We start from the raw sequence: 21,707 nt of genomic DNA, 5'->3' as shown, positions 1-21,707 counted from the left end.
AAGCAACCGGGCCAATCCTCTTTAGAATCTCAAATGGTCCCACAAAATGAGGCGCTAGCTTAGAACCCTTTCCGTAATGGATCAGACTCTTTCGCAGATGCACTCTCAAGAAAACCTTATCTCCCATTGCAAACTGCTTATCAGTTCTATGAGCATCAGCATACTTCTTCTGTCTATCCTGTGCCGTAGTCAAATGCTCGCGGATTCGCACCACCTGTTGCTCCATATCACGAAGCATCTTAGGACCCAACAGAGTGCGATCCTCAAGACTATCCCAACTCAACGGTGTACGACAAGGACGACCATATAACACCTAAAAAGGTGCCATGCCAATAGAACTGTGATACCCATTGTTGTAAGAAAACTCCACTAGATAGAGATAGTCCTCCCAATATGATTGTCTATCCATCACATACATTCGTAACATATCCTCCAAAACCTGATTCACCCTCTCTGTCTGACCATCAGTCTCTGGATGATATGTTGAACTGAAGTTTAACTGCGCTCCAAGCCCATGCTGCAACGATGTCTAGAATGCAGATGTGAATACCGGATCCCTGTCAGAAATTATCTTTCTAGGAATACCATGTAATCTCACAATGTCACGCATGAAGACATTAGCTACAGAGGCTGCTGTGTAGGAAGACCTGATAGGTGAAAAATGCGCCACCTTAGTCAACCGATCAACAGTGACCATGATAGCATCATGACGACGAACTGTCATAGGTAATCCTACAATGAAATCCATGGAAATGATATCCCACTTCCAAGAAGGAATGAGATTTGGTTGCAAAAGTCCAGCCGGGTGCTGATGTTCTGCCTTGACTCTCTAACACTCGAGACACCTAGCCACAAAATCAGCAATGTCTCGCTTCATCCCAGACCAAAAGAAAAAATGTCTCAAATCAGCATGCATCTTCTTGACACCTGGATGCGCTGAGTATGGTGTACGATGGGCTTCTGCTAGAATCAAGGTGCGAAGCTCATCCAGTAATGGCACATAAATCCTCCCAAAATGTCTCAAAAGACCATCTGTCTCTGGAACGTAACCTACAAACTTTCCTTCCAAGGGTCTCCCTGAATCTATCTCTCTACATACTTCCTGATACCATGAATCCGCAGGAAGTGCCTGAAGAATCCGACCCCTCAAATCGACACTAAGAGTCATAGATGTTACCACATGTCTTCTACGAATCAAAGCATCCGCCACCACATTCTCCTTACCCTGAATGTACTTAACCTCAAAATCATACTCGCATAGAAACTCCATCCATCATCTCTATCGAGCATTCAAATTAGGCTGAGTAAAAATATACTGAAGACTGCGATGATCACTGTGTAACTCAAATCTATGCCCCAACAAGAAATTTCTCCATCTTGTCAAAGCATGAACTACCGCTCCCAACTAAAGATCATGCGTAGGATAATTTAACTCATGATCCTTGAGCTTGCGTGATTCATATGCTATCACCCGTCCATTCTGCATCAACACTGCCCCAATCCCCTCAAGAGAAGCATCTGTACACAACATGAAATCTCCCTCTGGGTCCGGTACTGCTAATATCGGTGCACTAGTCAGAAGTTCTTTGAGCTTCCGAAATGCTTCCTCACATTTCTTTGTCCACACAAACTTCTTTCCTTTCCTCTGAAGAGAAGTGATAGGATGTGCTATCCTAGAGAAGTTCTGGACAAATCTGCGATAATATCCTACTAGGCCCATGAAACTATGAATCTTTGGCACGTTAGTTGGTGTCGGCCAATCTATTATCACCTGAATCTTTGTAGGATCTACTGAAATACCATCACCTGAGATGACATGCCCTAAATATGGAATCTTCGATTTGAATAATTTGCACTTGGCTGCATTAGCATAAAGCTGGTTGTCTCTCAAACACTGCAATACCAACCGCAGGTGTTCCTCATGCTCCTTCTGATTCTTGGAATATATCAATATATCATCAAGAAACACAAGTACGAACCTATCAAGATATGATCGAAATACACCATTCATCAAACTCATGAACACCGATGGAGTGTTAGTCAATCCAAAAGGTACTACTGTGAACTCATAATGCCCATAGCGAGTTCGAAAAGCGATCTTGTGAATATCAGCTTCCTTAATACGAAGCTGGTGGTATCCTGACTTAAGGTCAATCTTGGAAAAAACTGTGGCCCCCTTGATCTAATCAAATAGGTCATCAATCCTAGGAAAAGGATACCTGTTCTTAATAGTCACCTTATTCAACTGTCTGTAGTCGATACAAAAGCGCAAGGAACCGTCTTTCTTCTTCACAAAGAGCACTGGAGCTCCCCATGGTGATACACTACGTCGAATGCTCCCTTTGGCCAAAAGTTCCTCTAACTGAAGATGAAACTCTCCCAATTCCTATATGGTCATGCAATAAGGAGCTTTAGAGATAGGTTCTGCTCCAGGAACTATATCAATGCTAAAGTCGATATCCCTCTTTGGAGGCATGCCTGGAATCTCACTTGGAAAAACATCTGCGTACCCTTGCAAAATTGGGTGATCTAAAGTCTTCCTCACATGATCTTCTTCTTCAAGATCATTTACCATAACAGAAAATATTTGACATCCTTTACAGAAACTTCGCTTCATTTGCATAGCAGAAATCATCTGCAGAGATATCAGCCTTGGTATCCCAACTATCTTCACATCATTGCCTTGGTCATCTTGGCACCTAATAACCTTCTTCCTGCAATCTATACTGGCTTTGTGAGTTCCAAGCCAATCCATGCCCAAAACCACATCGTAGGAACCAAGGGGTATGACTCAAAGATCCACTATAGAAACAAAGCTTCCTAAACTAAGCCCACACTTATGAACTACAGAGTTCGTGGAGACCTTGATACCTGAGGCTAGTTCCACTTGCCAACCATGATCTTGCTTTACCGCATCCAGCTTACACTTAGAAACTATAGATGGTGAAATAAATGAATCTGTAGCTCCTGAGTCAAATAATATTGAAAGAGATATACCTCGAATAGCACCTGTGGTCTCAACCACTGTACCCTGATGATCTGCCTGACGGTGTTCAACTGCTGCAAAAACTCTATGAGCTCTACCTGCATCACCAACTGTAGGCTCTGAAGCTGTAGGCCTAGGTCCTAAAAATTGAGGTGTTCGCTATGGACACTGAGCTGCATAATGACCAATCTGTCCACATGAAAAACATTCTATACTCCTGCCAGATCCTCTACCCATAGGTGGTACATTAGATTGATGTCGGCTGTTCCTACTGACAAACGACTGACTACTCTGAGCCGGCTGGTTGGGTTGATTTTGTTTACTGCGTTGAATATTGCGGTTGTTCTTAAAGTTAGAACCTTTGCCACCACCTTGAGCCTGAGAATTAAATCCCTTCTGTTGTTGCGTCTGCCGAGACTGTTGGTGAAACCAGTTTCCTTTAGAAGAGAAAGGCTTCTTGTTACTATCTGAATTAAAGTTGCTTTTAGATCCTGACGCTGCTGGCGCTCCTACAAAACCACCTTGACCAAGGTTAACACTTTTCTCAACAAGAATTGCTCGATGTACCGCATCCTTGAGGGTTTTTGGCTCAAATACTTTGACACCCCCAATAATACGATTGTTCAATCCCCTAATAAAGTGTTGTGTCAATTGAGCTAAATTCTCACTGAATCCTGAAAAAGACATGAGCTCATAAAACTTACCCTCATACTCGGTTACTGACATAGTGTACTGCTTGAGATTATGAAATTCATCTGCCCTTTGCTGTTTCCATTCATCTCGTAGGAATCGTTCATGGAAACTCTCCAAAAATAGTTCCCAAGTGACACTGCTCATATCGATCCCTAGCTTCTTCTCCTCAATTTTCCACCAAGTGGCTCCAAAGTTCTCTAAATTGGTGATCGCAAATCTTAACTTAACATTGCTGTCAAAGTCCTGCATAGCAAAAATCCTGTCGAGAGAAATAAGCCATTGCTCAGCCACATATCTAGACCCTTGCCCATTGAAAGGCTTAACCTTGGATCTTGAAAGATCCTTCATCTGAGTGGACACAATGGACCTCTGACGCTCCTTCTGAGGACTTCTAGACTTGGGTCTATGCTCTTGTTCTGTCTGATGTACTTTAGGTTGTTCTTGAACAGGAGGTAGACATTCTAGTATAGTCTCCATTAATTTTAACTAATTTCCATTTATAACTTCCATTTTAATTTTAATAACTTTTATTTTTAATTTTTATAACTTTTATTATTATTATTTTCTATTAATTTATTGGTATTTTATAATTATTATTTATTTTAATTCTCAAATTTTCTTTTATTTCTCAATTAATTTCACCTTAATTTTAATCAAAATATCAAAAATCATGATATTTAATTTCCTCAAATAATTAATTTATTAATTAAATCTATTTGTTAAGACTTAATTAATAGAAAATTCACCATAGACCTTCATAACAAAATATGAAAACCCATCATAGGACAATTCACACAAAATTAGTCTAAAAGATTAAAGATCACGAAATATGTCATCCAACACATTCAGTGGATGCTCAACTTAGATACTTGTCCCAACTCACTAGGACAAATGGTTTTAGGGTTTGGGATTTAGACTCTAGAATTTATCTCCCCTCTCTTATCATTGAGATAGTATAATAGGGTACGCTCATCCTAGCAATTTAGGGAAGTCGATACCCGGTACCCGCAACCTGTAGAAAAGCCATGCATGTACATGCTATGTATATATATATAGTGCTAAGCTAAACAGACAATGGTAGGAAGTGGTGCATCATGTAGATCCCGACTAAGCAGGTGACTACGAATCCCTTCCTTAACCACATCAGAAACGTCATACAATAAGAAAACACGCACACCATACACATGCAAGTATGGGGTAAGTATCCATACTAAAACTCATGAAATAATAACCATCTAACTAATCATCAACAATAACTAAAAATAATATAATGATCATCATACATACATGAAATGTAAAGTCTAAATGATCTCATCATATAATAACTGAATCCATAACATAATGTCTGATAGTGTCAAAACAATACCACTAATCCATCTACATAGTACTAGTCCATACAAGTCTGATAATAATAGCAATAATATATCCAGAGAAGATGTGAACGAGGGTAGGCACTACAGATTTGCATACCTTTTTTTATATAATCAGTACATTAATTATGATCTATTATGAAGTAATAATAAGGTAGGACATCTTAAACAAATTTTAGCTTCTTCAAATAAGATTGTGAACTGTGAATCATAAATTTCAAGTAGTTAAATTATAATCTCTTTTGGTGAAATCAAGGTAAGCTAATATTATGTAAGTTCAATCATATTGGTCTATCTTTGTAATCATTTGAAACAATGGTTAATGTATAAAGAAGAGCTTCTTTTAAAGTGTTAAAAAATAACATTTAGGTTTTTTTAATAATTTTTAATGGATTTTTTGAATTGTAATAAAAGAAGAATATTTGGACACTTTATTAATCTTAATGGTTTAAGAACTATTTTCCAATCAAGAATATTTGCAATTAAGGATAGGTTACAAGTATTAATTAATGGGTTGGATGACATAGTTTCAAGAAATATACATTAATAGTACCATCCTAAAAGCCATACAAAGTGCTCACCAATAGCAAGAGCTATATAGGCACGATTTTGGCCGTGCCTGGATGCCCATTCCCCATCCATGCTCTTACCAACGACAAGAGCTATGTAGGCACAAATTTGGTTGTGTCTAGATGCCCATTCCTCATACATGCCATGCCATGGCAACCATGGCCCCGCAGTCTGTGTAGCGTGGCTCGACGCCCCTATGTCACATTAGTCATTTTTTTATTTCAACATTTTTACCTATACTAATTCTTTTTAATACTTACCTTGGTATGCCATTCTATGTTCAACTAATTAATTCTAAGAGTTCTGGTTTCTGGGTTAGATTGTGTGCAGTTTTTTAATCATCTAACCCAGAAACCAGAACTCTTATGCATGGATTGTGGAAATCTCATTGATCTAATTAATTCTAGCTAACATTTGACTGATATAATTTATTCAATAATTTAATTTTTTAAGAGAATATCTTTTTTTTGTTTGTAAATAAACATATGTACATATAATTGTGAATTTTTTATATATTTTGAAATCAATAAATTTAAAAATTAATTATTTTAATTATAAATAACAGTTGAAAATATAAATTAATTCTATGATCCCATGCTTAAGAAATTATAGAGAATAAATTGATGATAGAAAAGTTTAACTCATCTATTAATTAATTTTATATGTTGAATTAAATTCACATCTTATATAAAATAAAATTTGAAATTATAATTTTTTTTCTCACATATAATTTAGTATATATATATATATATATATATGAATTAAATAAATAAATGCCACCAAAAATTAATTTCTAATCCGTAAATCCAAACCCATTCTACAAAATTTAATTGAAAAGTAAAATTAAAATTAAAATATGTTTGCGCTCACTAAACCATCACTAAACATAACTCTTCCTAATCCATAACCCCAGTTTTTTTTTAACATAACGATCCTAAAATAGTTTTATATTGTATAAACTAATATAAAAATTGTATTTAAATAATTGTCTAAATGACTAATTTAATCTATATAAAGTGTAAACCTGAGATTATTTTAAATATATAAATTGATAATAGCTCCAAAATCAAATATATATTTAATATTGATATTAATACCTATAAAATATAATAATTAATAAAAATATATATTTAAATTTATTGTATAAATCATTCTTCTAAACTTGTATCTTTAGATTTCTATCTATTTTAAAATGTTTTCTTGTTAATAAATTTTTATTTTTTTCTCGAAATAATACTTTATATATATTAGAAAAATTAAAACTAAAAAAAATATAATTAAAATAATCTATATAATTTTAAGTATAAATCTAACTTATTTTTTAGATATATTGAACAAAATATTATTTATAGTAACTAAACATATTCCAATTAATTATAATTTAACGTGAATTTACTTAAAAATAAATTTATGTATAAGTCTAATTTAACTTATTTTAGTCTTTAACATCATAATCATAATTTAATTTAATTTAACTCATATTTTGATTTAATAAGGGGCCAATAGTGAATGTGAGACTAAATAATGCTCTCTAGAATAACTAAATAGTCTACATAACTCCCCCAAAATTTTGCCACAACCATCCTACTAGCAATATAAAGTGTTCACTAACAAATATGCCTTCTAATACCAGCCTAATAGCCATACCATACAAAGAGCTCAACAACAAATATGCTTTCTTGTAGCATCCTACTAGCCATACAAAGTGCTCACCAACATTAGAAGATGAAAACCTAATATCCTCTAAAAAGAGGACTTTAAGAAATCTAGAGAGAAATGAGTTTCCACAAATTACTAGATTACCAAGTTTTATGAATGCTTAGATGGATTGGGAAGCTTAACATCTAACTATCTTAGAAGGGGCCAATAGTGAATGTGAGATTGAATTGTGCTTCCTAAAATAGCTAAATATTAAGTACTCTATATAAATCTCCCACAATTTTTCCATACATATGATGAATAGTCTTTGATTCTACATTATACATAATTACTATCATTAAAGGATATTAGAACATTTAACAAATATATCTACATCTACTCTAAGCTACTCTTATTCTATCAAAATGATGAAATTAGAAATAAATGTGTATAACATAAAGATGGAAAAATAAAAGTTTTTTTTTCTTGATAAAAGTGGCAAGTCACACACACATTAATAAAAGCTAGTTCAAGGGCTCATAAAGACAAGAACACAACAAGAAGCCCTATACAAAAAATAATATTAAGAGATAGAAATGTTTTGTATCCCCTGAGCATTAAATACTGCTATAACTTGACCACGACAAAAAAGAAGAAGAAAAAAGAACAAGTGTGGGGAACCAAGATCAAGTAATGGCACATTAAGATATAATCATATAATCAAAATGGCACTAAGCTATTAGAAAACATAAACATCATGTATAAGTGCAACAAGCCACAATATACTTTCAACACCTTATAAAATAATAATAATAATAACAAGGCCCAATGCTACATTTGCAACCATCGTGAGAACAAAAGCGACCTGCCATCCATTCCCGATGATGTCATTATCTCTTCTTGCTGGGGGTATGGGATGCTTCATCGTTTGGGGGGGCCTCTTCCTCTCACTTGGAGTCCTAATTTTCTTTGGGGAGTCTCTTTTCTCTCTCTTTTGGGGGAATTTTATGTACATGGGTACCTCATCAGGTTTGACTTGTCGGGACCCATTTCTACATCCACCTAAGCTTCACTTATGGGGGGGTGTTAGTGTAGTTTTTTATTTTTCCTATTTTGCTAGGTTTTTCCTACACTTTTAATAATCTCGCTTAGGTTAATAAAGCATGTCTTATTAGGTGAATGGTTGTGAGGTGTCACCTTCCTACATGTGAGCATCCATTAGCTATCTTGGGAAGATACTTTGCAATCTTTAGTCTGATAGATGGTTGCTCCTCATTGGTTGTTGTTGCCACCTCCTCCCTCTTCCTAGCCTATATAAGCATGCTACCTGGCTTGTATTTGCATCTCTTATTTTTTAATCCTCTTAATGCTATTTTGCTTCCAGCATTTGCATTACTCTCTTGGAGACTAACTCTATGATGCTATTTTGATTTTGTATCATTTGCATTCATAGTTTAGGTATTTACTCTTTGCACTAGTTTTCTGGGTTATTAATCTTTTCAGATTATAACATTAGGATCCATTTTCTTTTGCCTAAACTAAGGTTGTCAATTCAGTCCTCACCATAATTGATGTCTTCAGATGGTGCATAATATTGTAATACTAATTTATGACTGTTAATTTCTTGAGTTTATGAATGCTCTATTTTTTATTGTATCTTCTGCAACGATTGTCTTCTTTTTCCTTTTAATCTATGCAGCTATAGCTACGAATTTCACAAGCAGCCATATGCACAGTTTTTTCATGTGTAAATCAGATTTTAGAACAGATAAAATGTGTCAATCTTATTGTGTATATTAAAAAACCTCTCCTTAAATAACTCAAATTCCATTGTCCAGAAGTCCCCGATTGCCCACTTAAAGGTCAATCTCGCATATGATTGAAGTTTTTGGTACTTTAAAAATTGAAGCAAAAACAATTTTCCTTAATATTTCAAAATCTATCCTCCAAAGTCCAAAGGTCCTCGATTACCCACTTGAAACACCATCTCACATATGACTGAAGTTTCAGGTACTTTAAAAATTGAAACAAAAACAACTTTCCTTAATAATTCACATTTTATCCTCCATTAGCGGAGCATACGATTGAAGCTTCAGGTAGTTAAAAATTGGAACAAAATGTATTCAAATGTAGAGCATAAACCTGCCTTCACCATCTTCGTCCCAGCTATTAGCAAATCAAGCAGGGCGTTAGTAACCATTTAATCCAATCATATATCGTAATCATATTTACTATTTCAATAGATCTTTTAAATTTTCTCCTCCCCAGCATAAGATCACTAGGATGAGTAATGTACCTTTTAATTTTGATCCTTCCCACTATACAATTGATACACATAATGATTTCTTATTTCTTTCAATGTTGTCTTAGTGGAACATAGGGGGCACTGGGGGCCTGTGGCCAATCAAATAAAAGTTAAATTTGATTGAAAAAGCTTTACAATCTGTAAAGCTACATTACAAGATTAAAGAAATTATGAATGAAATTTAACTTACCTTAGAGGAACCAAGACGTCCACCTTTCTTAATCCATTGTGTAATGCATGACCGGCCAAAAAAGTGGCCACAAGAAAGAGAACTGCAGTTGCACAGTTGCGAATACATTAAAATCAAAATAAATTTTCAGACAAACTTGCATGTGTAACATACCAATTTGAGACTCATTTGTGTGTATAACATACCAGACACAATGTTCTCCAAATTGCGTACAGACTTCTAGGAAAATTGGACAATTCACAGAGCCATTGACGTCATAAAACTTAACAACATATATCTTCTTTTTGGAAGGTTTTGGTGTGGCTCCTCCCATCTCCTCTTCTTCCTCGCATACTTGATCGCACTCTTCCTTGGCTGCAGCCAATGTTGTACGTAACTCTTTTAGCTTGTTTCTTGTTTTTTCAACATTACTTTTAATGGATTATATCTGCACTTCAGCCTTCTGAAGCTCCTCTTTTAATTTATGATTCCTGAATTCTAGCTTGTTATTTCTTTCAGACAATTCTTCATTTACTGCTGTAATGAGTTCCCTTCTAACTTCTTGTTTCTTTGAGACAATTCTTCATTTTTGGCTTTTGCTGTAATGAGTGCCCCTTCTAGCTTCTTGTTTCATTGAATCTTTCATTTTCTACTTTTTCTGCAATGATTTCACCTTCGAGCTTCTTTCTTTTTTGAGACAAATCTTCATTTTCTGCTTTTACCCTAATCAACTCCTCTTCTAATTTCGTGTTTCTTAGAGACAATTCTTTATTTTTTTCCTTTTTAATAACCAGATCAATTTTTGTATTCTGACACTGCTTCTAAAAATCATCAAATATAGATTTGAGAGAGGAATGTAGACATTCAATACGTTCTACATGTTTTTCTACTTCATCTATATTACTCCAATAAACAAAATACTTTTCCATGGAAAATTTTTCCTGCATCTCCTATCAGTGGGTACCTTATTACAAAAGCAGACTGGTTGTTCTAAATCAGTATCTAAACTTACACAATGGTGAAAACTGTTGTTTTCAATACATTGAGTATTAGTAAATGTACTTACAAAATGGTTTTAGAGCAGACACCAAGTCTTGGCTCACTCATGTCGAACATGAAAATTATGTTACTTTCAAGTCTAAACTCACTTTTGATGTGGCACAATACAAATACTTTTGTCGTTCACATCCTAATTCTGAGAGAGCTATATTTCTATTTACGGGGTGGAGGAACATAGTTGTAGACTGCAGAGTGGCTCTGTCAGCTGGCTCTTTTAAAAACGTTGATTCCTTAAAATAAAAATAAAGAAATATAAATTAATAATATAAATTTATATAAAATATTATCAATATAAATAAATACTATAAAGTTATACCAAAGTAGGTTTATGTAGTGTCAAATTGGAGCATTATTCTATTTATCAAACTATTGTAATATATTATTGTACTTATAAAATTAATATACAATTTATTATATTTCAAATTTATGTTTAAAATAAATAAAATTGTTTTTTCTTAGGTATTAGTTTTTTTTTCATGAATTGAAACAGTTTCTAAATATGCTAAGATAGTAGATACTTTAAATCAGTTGTCATGTATTTATAATTATGTCCTAATTAAGCTGAGAGGCTTTTTACAATGGTAGCAATCTTCAATGTAAACATTTTTCATTTTTAAAAAAAAATTGACAGATTTACCTGTCAGAATGTTAATAGTTAATAAATCAACACATTTATTACCATTCTTTATTTTATTGCTATGATTTTTTATTTCATTTTTTATTTGATTTTTTTCAATAGAGTATGACTAGCTTATATATACCTATATATATTTTAGGGCAAGAGAAATAGTTCTCGAGGCGCCTATTTTTATTTAATTCAAAGGTTATTTTAATCACAATTGGGATTTAATTTATGGAGTTTTATTTAGATTTAAAAAAGGTAATTTTATTTCTGGCATATTGTAATGTAAAATGTTATAGTCAAACATAGATATATGGCTAGGGACAAAGTTACCATTACAGTTAATGTTAACCTTAGGGATAGAATAAGGGTTACGGTTAGCCTTAGGGTTAGGGTTTGAGTTGTGGTTAAGGTTAGGGCTAGAGTTATGGTTATAGTTATTGTTAGAGTTATGGTTAAGGTTCGGATTAGAGTTATGTTTATGGTTAAGGTTAGGGTTAGAGTTATGGTCATGGTTAATGTTAGGGTTAGAGTTATGGTTATGGTTAGGGTTAGTGTTATAGTAAGGCTAGGGTTAGGGTTTGAGTTAGGATTAAGGTTAAAGTCAGGGTTAGGGTTTGAGTCAAGATTAAAGTTAGGGTTAGAGTTAGGGTTAAAGTCCATTTATGGTAGAGTTAGATTTAGGATTAGAGTTATGCTCATAGTTAAGGTTAGGGTTAGAGTTAGGGTTATTATATCGCTCAGGTTAGCGTAATTATAGGGATATGGTTAGGGTTTGAGTCAGGATTAAGGTTAGATTTAGGATTAGGGTTAGGATTTTACTTAGGATTAAAGTTAGGGTTAGGGTTAGGGTTAGAGTCTAATTATGGTAGAGTTAGAGTTAGGGTTAGACTTAGGGATAGAGTTATGTTTATGGTTAAGTTTAGGGTTAGAGTTATACTCATGGTTAAGGTTAGGCTTAGAGTTATGGTTATGGTTAGGGTTAGGGTTATAGTAGGGCTAGGGTTAGGGTTAGTCTTAGGGTTTAAGTAAGGGTTAAGGTTCTAGAGTTATGGTTAGGGTTAGGTTTTCAGCCAGGATTAAAGTTAGGGTTAACGTTATGGTTAGAGTCGAATTATGGTAGAGTTAGATTTAGGGTTAGAGTTAGGGACAAATTAATGTTTATGGTTAAGGTTAGTGTTAAGGTTAGGGTTATGGTTAGAGTTAGAGTTAGGGTTAGCAATAGGATGAAAATTAGGGTGAGGGATAAGGTTTGAATTAGAGTTAGCATTCTTGTTAGGGTTAGGTTTACAATTAGAGCTAGAGTTAGCGTTAGGGTTAGAGTTATAGTTAGGGTTAGAGTTAGGGATAGGGTTAGGATTAGGGTTAGGTTTAGAATTAGTGTTAGAGTTGGGATTAGGGTTAGGGTTAGAATTAGGGTTACAAATATAGTTAGGATTAGAGTTAGAGTTAGGGTTAGGGTAAGCGTAAGAATTATAGTGAGGGTTAGAAGTAGGGTTACAAATACAGTTAGAGTTAGTGTTAGGGGTAGAATAAGAGTTAAGGTTAGGGTTAGAGTTAGAGTTAGAATAAGGGTTGGAGTTAGAGTTAGAGTTAGAGTTAGGGTTATATTTAGGGTTAGAATTAATGTTAGAATAAGAATTAGTGTTAGGATTATGGTTAGGGTTAGCATTTGGGTTAGCGTTACAATTAGAGTTAGAGTTAAAATTGTTGGGCGATGCGACGCGCTCCCCTGCCCATAGGCTGTTAATTATGTGGTGTTCCATGTTCACTAACAGTCATGGTTTTTGGTGCAATGGCAAATGGGCCCTACAATTGGTATCAGAGCCTGGTTTTGGCTTGGTCATGGGTTCAAATCTCTCCGGTGCCATCCCGATCTGCGTAAGCACCTGGTATGCACGTCGAGGGGGAGATTGTTGGGTGATGCGACGCGCTCCCCTGCCCACAGGTGGTTAATTATGTGGTGTTCCATGTTCACTAATAGTCATGGCTTTTGGTGCAACGACAAATGGGCCCTACAAAAATTAGAGGTAGAGTTAGTGTTAGTGTTATTATAAGAGTTAGAGTTAGAATTAGAGTTAGAGTTAGTGTTAGAATTGGGGATAGAATTAGGGTTAGGGTTATCATTAGAATTAGAGTTAGAGTTAGGGTTCATGTTAGAGTTAAAGTTAGAGATAGAGTTTGGCTTAGGGTTAGATTAGGGTTAGGGTTAAAGTTACCTCATTAGATTTAGGGTTAGGGTAAGAGTTAGGGTTGGTATTAGGATTAGAATTAGGGTTAGGGTTAGAGTTAGAGTTATATATATATAGTGTTAGGGTTAGGATTAGTGATTAGTTTATAGTCAAAGTTAGGGTTAGGGTTAATGTTAGGGTTAGGGTTACAAAAAGAGTTAGAGTTAGAGTTATAGTTAGGGTTAGAATGAGGGGTAGGGTTAGAATTAGAGATAGAGTTAGAGTTAGAGTTAGATTTAGGGTAAGAATCAAGGTTAGGATTAGAATTAGAATTAGAGTTAGAGTTAGGGTTAGAATTAGGGTTAGGGTTAGAATTAGAGTTAGAGTTATAGTTAGGGCTATAGTTAGGATCAGAGTTATAGTTAGGATTAGAATTAGGTTAGGGTTAGAGCTAGAATTAGGGTTAGGGTTAGAATTAGGGTTATATAGGTTAGGGTTAGGATTAGGGGTAGAATTAGAGTTACAATTAGAGTTAGAGTTAGGATTAGGGTTAGGGTTAGAATTAGGGTTACAAATATAATTAGGGTTACAAATTGAGTTAGAGTTAGGGCTAGAATTAGGGTTACAAATATAGTTAGGGTTAGATTTAGGGTTAGGGTTAGAATTAGAGGTAGGATTTGAGCTGGAGTTAGATTTAAAATTAGAATTAGAACAAGAGTTAGAGTTAGACTTAGGGTTAGAATTAGGGCTAGGTTTAGAGTTAGCACAAGGGTTATGGTTAGAGTTAGGGTTAGCATTAGGGTTAGGATTATAATTAGTGTTAGTTTTAGTATTAGTGTTAGGGTTAGAATTAGAGGTAGAGTTAGGGATCCAGTTAGAGTTAAAGTTGGAGTTGGGGTTAGGGTTAGATTTAGGGTTAGGGTTAGGATTATGGTTAGGATTAGGGTTAGTGTTAGGATTTGAGTTAGGGTTAGGGTTAGAGATAGCAATAGAGAAAGGGTCAGGGTTAGGTTTAGGGTTAAAATATGAGTTAACCTGGTTAGGGTTATAGTTTAAGTTAAGAGTAGACAAAGCATAGGAATTATGGTTAGGATTAGGGTTAGATTTAGGGTTAAGCTTAGGATCATAGTTAGGGTTAGAGATAGGGGTAGAGAAAGGGTTAGGGTTAGGGTTAGGGTCAGGGTCAGGGTCATTGTCAGGGTTAGGTTTAGTATTAGAATATAAGTTAGGGTTATAGTGTAAGTTATAATTAGGGTTATAGTTTGAGTTAGGAGTAGAAAAAGCATTAGAATTATGGTTAGGGTTAGGGTTAGGGTTAGGGGATAAAGTAGGACTGTGGTTAGAGTTATGGTTAGTGTTACGTGTAGAGTTAGATTTAGGAGGGAATCTTTTTCTCGTTAGACATGCCTCTTAGTATAATGGAGGAATATAAGGATTACAATGTTCCTTAAGTAGTTTGATAATTATATCAGTTAGGTTTATAAATAGACCATTGGTTAATGTTAATTATGCTTAGCGTGAATAGTGTATAATGAAGGGCTAGTAAATGTTATTGAGGTAATGATTACAATTAAAATGGGTAAAAAATGAATATTCTTCTTTAGAGTTAGAGTTATATTTGGGGTTAGAGTTAAGGGTAGGGGTAGGGTTAAGGTTAGGGTTAGTGTTAGGATTATCGTTACTGTTAGGTTAGGATTAGAGTTAGGGTTAGGCTTAAGGTTACGGTTAGAGATAGGGGTAAATAAAGGGTTAGGATTAGGGTTTGGGTTAGGGTTAGGGTAAGGGTTAGGGTTAGGTTTAGTGTTAGAATATAAGTTAGGATAGAATTGAAGTTACAATTAGGGTTATCATTTGAGTTAGGGGTAGACAAAGCATTAGAATTATGGTTAGGGTTAGGGTTAGGGGATAAATTAGGACTGTGGTTAGAGTTATGATTAATGTTGTGTTTATAGTTATATCTAGGAGGTTAGGGTTAGAGTTAGGGTTAGGTTAGGGTTAAGGTTAGGGTTAGAGTTTTGAGTAAGGGTTATGGTTAGAGTTAGGGTTAGGTTATAGTTTTAGTGAAGGTTAAACTAAGGATTAGGGTTAGGATTAGAGTCTAATTATGTCAGAGTTAGATTTGCAGTTAGAGTTATATTTAGGTTTAGAGTTAGGGGTAGGATTATGGTTAGGATTAGGCTTAGGAATAGGGTTATTGTTACAATTAGAGTTATGTTTAAGGTTAGGATTGGAGTTAGGGTTAGAGTTAGAGATATGCTATAACTCAAATTCCATTGTCCAGAAGTCCCTGATTGCCCACTTAAAGGTCAATCTCACACATGATTGAAGTTTTTGGTAGTTTAAAAATTGAAGCAAAAGCAATTTACCTTAATATTTCAAAATCTATCCTCCAAAGTCCAAAGGTCCTCGATTACCCACTTGAAACACCATCTCGCGTATGACTGAAGTTTCAGGTAGTTTAAAAATTGAAACAAAAACAACTTTCCTTAATAATTCATATTTTATCCTTCAGTAGTGGAGCATACGATTGAAGCTTCAGGTAGTAAAAATTTGGAACAAAATGTATTCAAATGTAGAGCATAAACCTGCCTTCACCATCTTCGTCCCAGCTGTTAGCAAATCAAGAAGGGCATCAGTAAGCATTTAATCCAATCATATATCGTAATCATATTTACTATTTCAATAGATCTTTTAAATTTGCTCCTCCCCAGCATAAGATAACTAGGATGAGTAATGTACCTTTTAATTTGGATCCTTCCCACTATACAATTGAGACACATAATGATTTCTTATTTCTTTCAATGTTGTCTTAGTGGAACATAGGGGGCACTGGGGGGCCTGTGGCCAATCAAATAAAAGTTAAATTTGATTGAAAAAGCTTTACAATCTATAAAATTACATTACAAAATTAAATAAATTATGAATGAAATTTAACTTACCTTAGAGGAACCAAGACGTCCACCTTTCTTAATCCATTGTGTAATGCATGACCGGCCAAAAAAGTGGCCACAAGAAAGAGAACTGCAGTTGCACAGTTGCAAATACATTAATATCAAAATTTATTTTCGGACAAACTTGCATGTGTAACATACCAATTTGAGGCTCATTTGCGTGTATAACATACCAGACACAATGTTCTCCAGATTGCGTACAGACTTCTAGGCAAATTGGACAATTCACAGAGTCATTGATGTCATAAAACTTAAGAACATATTTCTTCTTTTTAGAAGGTTCTGGTGCGGCTCCTCCCATCTCCTCTTCTTCCTTGCATACTTGATCGCACTCTTCCTTGGTTGCAACCAATGTTGTACATAACCCTTTCAGCTTGTTTCTTGTTTTTTCAACATTACTTTTACTGGATTGTATCTGCACTTCAGCCTTCTGAAGCTCCTCTTTTAATTTATGATTCCTGAATTCTAGCTTGTTATTTCTTTCAGACAATTCTTCATTTACTGTTGTAATGAGTTCCCTTCTAACTTCTTGTTTCTTAGAGACAATTCTTCATTTTTAGCTTTTGCTGTAATGAGTTCCCCTTCTAGCTTCTTGTTTCTTTGAGAGAATCTTTCATTTTCTACTTTTTCTGCAACGATTTCACCTTCGAGCTTCTTGCTTTTCTGAGACAAATCTTCATTTTCTGCTTTTACCCTAATCAACTCCTCTTCTAACTTCGTGTTTCTTAGAGACAATTCTTTATTTTCTGCCTTTTAATAACTAGATCGATTTCTGTATTCTGATACTGCTTCTGAAAATCATCAAATGCAGATTTGAGAGAGGAATGTAGACGTTCAATACGTTCTACATGTTTTTCTACTTCATCTATATTACTCCAATAAACAAAATACTTGTCCATGGAAAATTTTTCTCGCATCTCCTATCAGTGGGTACCTTATTACAAAAGCAGACTGGTTGTTCTAAATCAGTATCTAAACTTACACAATGGTGAAAAATGTTATTTTCAATACATTGAGTATTAGTAAATGTACTTGCAAAATGGTTTCAGAGCAGACACCAAGTCTAGGCTCACTCGTGTCGAACATGCAAATTACGATACTTTCAAGTCTAAACTCACTTTTGATGTGGCGCAATACAAATACTTTTGTTGTTCACATTCTAATTCTGAGAGAGTTATATTTCTATTTACGTGGTGGGGGAACACAGTTGTAGACTGCAGAGTGGCTCTGTCAGCTGGCTCTATTAAAAACGCTGATTCCTTAAAATAAAAATAAAGAAATATTAATAAATAATATAAATTGATATAAAATATTATCAATATAAATAAATAGTATAAAGTTATACCAAAGTAGGTTTATGTAATGTCAAATTGGAGCATTATTCTATTTATCAAACTACTGTAATATATTATTGTACTTATAAAATTAATATACAATTTACTATATTTCAAATTTATGTTTAAAATAAATAAAATTGTTTTTTCTTAGGTATTAGTTTTTTTTCATGAATTTAAACAGTTTCTAAATATGCTAAGATAGTAGATACTTTAAATCAGTTGTCATGTATTTATAATTATTTCCTAATTAAGCTGAGAGGCTTTTTACAATGGTAGCAATCTTCACTGTAAACATTTTTCATTTAAAAAAAAAAATTGACGGATTTACCTGTCAGAATGTTAATAGTTAATAAATCAACACATTTATTACCATTCTTTATTTTATTGCTATGATTTTTTATTTCACTTTTTATTTGATTTTTTTCAATAGAGTATGACTAGCTTATATATACATATATATATTTTATGCCGAGAGAAATAGTTCTCGAGGCGCCTATTTTTATTTAATTCCAATGTTATTTTAATCACAATTGGGATTAGGGTTAGGGTTACGGTTAGGTTTAGAATTAGAGTTAGAGTTGGGATTAGGGTTAGGGTTAGAATTAGGATTACAAATATATTTAGGATTAGAGTTAGAGTTAGGGTTAGGGTAAGCATAAGAATTAGGGTGAGGGTTAGAAGTAGGTTTACAAATATAGTTAGAGTTAGTGTTAGGGTTAGAATAAGAGTTAGGGCTAGGGTTAGAGTTAGAGTTAGAATTAGAGTTAGAATAAGGGTTGGAGTTAGAGTTAGAGTTAGAGTTAGGGTTATATTGAGGGTTAGAATTAATGTTAGAATTAGAATTAGTGTTAGGATTATGGTTTGGGTTAGCATTTGGGTTAGGGTTACAATTAGAGTTAGAGTTAAAATTAGAGGTAGTGTTAGTGTTAGTGTTAGTATAAGAGTTAGAGTTAGAATTAGAGTTAGAGTTAGTGTTAGAATTGGGGATAGAATTAGGGTTAGGGTTATCATTAGAATTAGAGTTAGAGTTAGGGTTCATGTTAGAGTTAAAGTTAGAGATAGAGTTGGGCTTAGGGTTAGATTAGGGTTAGGGTTGAAGTTACCTAATTAGATTTAGGGTTAGGGTAAGAGTTAGGGTTCGTATTAGGATTAGAATTAGGGTTAGGGTTAGAGTTAGAGTTATATATATAGTGTTAGGGTTAGGATTAGTGATTAGTTTATAGTCAAAGTTAGGGTTAGGGTTAATGTTAGGGTTAGGGTTACAAAAAGAGTTAGAGTTAGAGTTATAGTTAGGGTTAGAATTAGGGGTAGGGTTAGAATTAGAGATAGAGTTAGAGTTAGAGTTAGATTTAGGGTAAGAATCAAGGTTAGGATTAGAATTAGAATTAGAGTTAGAGTTAGGGTTAGAATTAGGGTTAGGGTTAGAATTAGAGTTAGAGTTATAGTTAGGGTTAGAGTTAGGATCACAGTTATAGTTAGGATTAGAATTAGGTTAGGGTTAGAGCTAGAATTAGGGTTAGGGTTAGAATTAGGGTTATAGTTAGGGTTATATAGGTTAGGGTTAGGATTAGGGGTAGAATTAGAGTTACAATTAGAGTTAGAGTTAGAATTAGGGTTAGGGTTAGAATTAGGGTTACAAATATAATTAGGGTTACAAATTAAGTTAGAGTTAGGGATAAGGTAGGGTTACAATTTGAGCTAGAGTTAGAGTTAAAATTAGAATTAGAACAAGAGCTAGAGTTAGACTTAGGGTTAGAATTAGGGCTAGGTTTAGGGTTAGCACAAGGGTTATGGCTAGAGTTAGGGTTAGCATTAGGGTTAGGATTATAATTAGTGTTAGTTTTAGTATTAGTGTTAGGGTTAGCGTTAGAGGTAGAGTTAGGGATCAAGTTAGAGTTAAAGTTGGAGTTGAGGTTAGGGTTAGATTTAGGGTTAGGGTTAGGATTATGGTTAGGATTAGGGTTAGTGTTAGGATTTGAGTTAGGGTTAGGGTTAGAGATAGCAATAGAGAACAGGTTAGGGTTAGGTTTAGGGTTAAAATATGAGTTAACCTGGTTAGGGTTATAGTTTGAGTTAAGGGTAGACAAAGCATAGGAATTATGGTTAGGATTAGGGTTAGATTTAGTGTTAAGCTTATGATCATAGTTAGGGTTAGAGATAGGGGTAGAGAAAGGGTTAGGGTTAGGGTTAGGGTCAGGGTCAGGGTCATGGTCAGGGTTAGGTTTAGTATTAGAATATAAGTTAGGGTTATAGTATAAGTTATAATTAGGGTTATAATTTGAGTTAGGAGTAGAAAAAGCATTAGAATTATGGTTAGGGTTAGGGTTAGGGTTAGGGGATAAAGTAGGACTGTGATTAGAATTATGGTCAGGATTAGGGGTAGAATTAGAGTTACAATTAGATTTAGAGTTAGGATTAGGGTTAGAGTTAGAATTAGGGTTACAAATATAATTAGGGTTACAAATTGAGTTAGAGTTAGGGATAAGGTAGGGTAAGAATTAGGGTTAGGGCTAGAATTAGGGTTACAAATATAGTTAGGGTTAGATTTAGGGTTAGGGTTAGAATTAGAGGTAGGATTTGAGCTAGAGTTAGAGTTAAAATTAGAATTAGAACAAGAGTTAGAGTTAGACTTAGGGTTAGAATTAGGGCTAGGTTTAGGGTTAGCACAAGGGTTATGGTTAGAGTTAGGGTTAGCATTAGGGTTAGGATTATAATAAGTGTTAGTTTTAGTATTATTGTTAGGTTTAGAATTAGAGGTCGAGTTAGGGATCAAGTTAGAGTTAGAGTTGGAGTTGGGGTTAGGGTTAGATTTAGGGTTAGGGTTAGGATTATGGTTAGATTAGGGTTAGTGTTAGGATTTGAGTTAGGGTTAGGGTTAGAGATAGCAATAGAGAAAGGGTCAGGGTTAGGTTTAGGGTTAAAATATGAGTTAGCCTGGTTAGGGTTATAGTTTTAGTTAAGGGTAGACAAAGCATAGGAATTATGGTTAGGATTAGGGCTAGATTTAGGGTGAAGATTAGGATCATAGTGAGGGCTAGAGATAGGGGTAGAGAAAGGGTTAGGGTTAGGGTTAGGGTCAGGGTCATGGTCAGGGTTAGGTTTAGTATTAGAATATAAGTTAGGGTTATAGTGTAAGTTATAATTAGGGTTATAGTTTGAGTTAGGAGTAGAAAAAGCATTAGAATTATAGTTAGGGGTAGGGTTAGGGTTAGGGGATAAAGTAGGACTGTGGTTAGAGTTATGGTTAGTGTTACGTGTAGAGTTACATTTAGGAGGGAATCTTGTTCTTGTTAGACAGGCCTCTTAGCATAATGGAGTAATATAAGGATTGCAATGTTCCTTAAGTAGTTTAATAATTATATCAGTTAGGTTTATAAATAGACCATTGGTTAATGTTAATTATTCTTAGCGTGAATAGTGTACAATGAAGGGCTAGTAAATGTTATTGAGGTAATGATTACACTTAAAATGGGTAAAAAATGAATATTCTTCTTTAGAGTTAGAGTTATATTTAGGGTTAGAGTTAAGGGTAGGGGTAGGGTTAAGGTTAGGGTTAGTGTTAGGATTACAGTGACTGTTAGGTTAGGATTAGAGTTAGGGTTAGGCTTAAGGTTAGGGTTAGAGATAGGGGTAAATAAAGGGTTAGGATTAGGGTTTGGGTTAGGGAACTACAGTTGCATGACTGGCTTAGGGTTTGGGTTAGGGAACTATATGTATAATTATTCTTAGCATGAATAGTGTACAATGAAGGGCTAGTAAATGTTATTGAGGTAATGATTACACTTAAAATGGGTAAAAAATGAATATTCCTCTTTAGAGTTAGAGTTATATTTAGG

This window comes from Cupressus sempervirens, chromosome 5, assembly GCF_028749045.1.
Source record: "Cupressus sempervirens isolate cs-2001-9-10 chromosome 5, ASM2874904v1, whole genome shotgun sequence".
Taxonomy (NCBI): Eukaryota; Viridiplantae; Streptophyta; class Pinopsida; order Cupressales; family Cupressaceae; genus Cupressus; species Cupressus sempervirens.
This window is presented reverse-complemented; position numbering follows the sequence as displayed.